The sequence below is a fragment of the Bos mutus genome, chromosome 1 (genome assembly GCF_027580195.1).
Source record: "Bos mutus isolate GX-2022 chromosome 1, NWIPB_WYAK_1.1, whole genome shotgun sequence".
Classification (NCBI taxonomy): domain Eukaryota; kingdom Metazoa; phylum Chordata; class Mammalia; order Artiodactyla; family Bovidae; genus Bos; species Bos mutus.
Window position 1 is genome coordinate 143,099,384 of NC_091617.1, and position 2,210 is coordinate 143,101,593.

Below are 2,210 nucleotides of genomic sequence, written 5' to 3' on the forward strand. Positions count from 1 at the left end.
ATTAAACTGGTTTAAAAGGAATGCAATAATAAAACAAAGTTGTTCATCTTCTTTTCTTAATAAACATTGTAATATTTCTACACAGCTTTGTTACTGGCATTAATAGAATACCTTCAATAATAACTTATCACAGTGAAATGGATTCACATTTTATATCCATTCACATTTATAATTGATGCCATAGCTGTTTGATACTATTGCTTGAATGAATACAACTTATGTGACTTCACAAACTACAAACACTACTTTATTAAAAAGCCTTGAGTGACATGATCGTTAAGACTTAGCAGAGTTGCTCTCACAAATAATGACACTATTACTCACTCTAGCCATAGTACTGGAATCTGCACAGTAACACCCCTGCAAAGGAAACTGAAAGGATAGAATAATAATAAGGAAACTTCATAACTATATTCCTACTGTAATCATTCAACACTGTATGTTTTCTTCTAAACTAACTTTCATATTTGGTCCACTCTTCTGTGTTCACTTGATGCTATACTTATTGCTAACGGTAAAATTAGCATAGGAGCTCTAATTATTTTTTTTTCTTGCAATGCTAGTGATAGAACCAAAGGCTAATATCTACATCAAACAGAAGAAACATAATGGAAACTTTAAACAAGTTTATGTAATACCTATACAGTCAAATGGACATTCAAAAGGATATGATTTTTCTGAATGTTTATTTCAGAAAGTTAGAATTGGATGACTGCAAACAATGAAACTAATAATATATTAATATATTGATATATATTAATACATAATATTAATAATATACAGTTGGTCATTCTTTTTCCGATTCTACCACAGCTAACTAACTGCAAGTCAGTTTTAGAAACCACTACTAACATAAGACCCTCACCAATAAGTGAAGATACATAGGAAAATCCATAATAGATCTAAAAACCATCAAAGATAAAATCATGATAAAAAAAATACAATGACATCTTAGTTGGTATAAAAAACAGGATGATTATGAAAGCAAAGCCAACAATCATGTACAGGCCATGGAAGCCTGTGATGTCACGAGTGTTGACTTTTATCCTTCATCTGAGGTGGTAAAAAGCTCTTTGTAAAATCCTGAGGTTTGCAGCAGTTGTAACCTCCTGAAGAGACTGCAATAACAATGGTTTCCAGAATATCCCGGCGATTTCCATCTACTAGGCTGTGGTGAGCTCAAGCAATACATACTCCAGAGGACTGAAGACAGACAGGTTGGGAAGACTTCTACTGCACTTAGGGAGAAAGGCATGTTGCTACTCAGCCTAGTACAAGTGTAGAAGCAACACCTCAGTGATTCAACCTTTAAAGACTTTATAAATATGAGAATGACTGGTATGAATAAACCTTCAAAAGTGCCTGCTCAGACCTCTCTCACACAAAATTAGACTCACTTATGACTTTGCTTTGAGAGGAGTCAAACTACTCATTGTTAAAGAGAAATGATCCTTTCTTCTCTGAAAATTTGTGAATCATTCAGTTGGGTGTGGTGAATAAAATACTTAAGGATCTAATACATAAAAATGCAATAGGCAAAGCACATAGATTTTTTGCTCCCTTTCTCAAAGGATTGAATATTTTGTATTTGCACTGATTTTATGTTTTGACTTCATGTACAATTACATACAGATTTTTTTACTTGACATACAACAGAACTAAAAATATTGATATAATACTAATAAATCATGTTGGTATGTGCGGTTGTCACATAGGATTCACAGGAGATTTAAATTCACAGTTGTCAATGTAAAGGATTAATGCTATTTAGCTTCTTCATGAATCCACACCATGAATGAAGAGCTTTTCTCAAAGTATTTCACTGAGGGAAATACAAGGATGATAGGCATAATACTACGCTTCGACTCATGGATTTCTAAGCATTGCTCACAATACAGATTTGATTTTCAACATCAGGGTTCTTTCAGTGTCTTTGAACAGCATTTGTTTTTCCATATACAGAAGAAAAAAAACTCATGGGTATCCAACTTGTTCACATAAAACAAGTGTATGAATTGTTATCTTCCTGACACAGGGATCAAACCCACATCACTTCCATCTCCTGCACTGGTAGGCAGGGTATTTACCGACTGTGCCACCTGGAATCAATATACATTTCAAGAACCACTGCCATCAGCTTCTACTGTTCATGACCAAAGTAGGAGAAAGAACATTGGAAGAAGTATTCATAAGTGTACTCATAAGAAGTA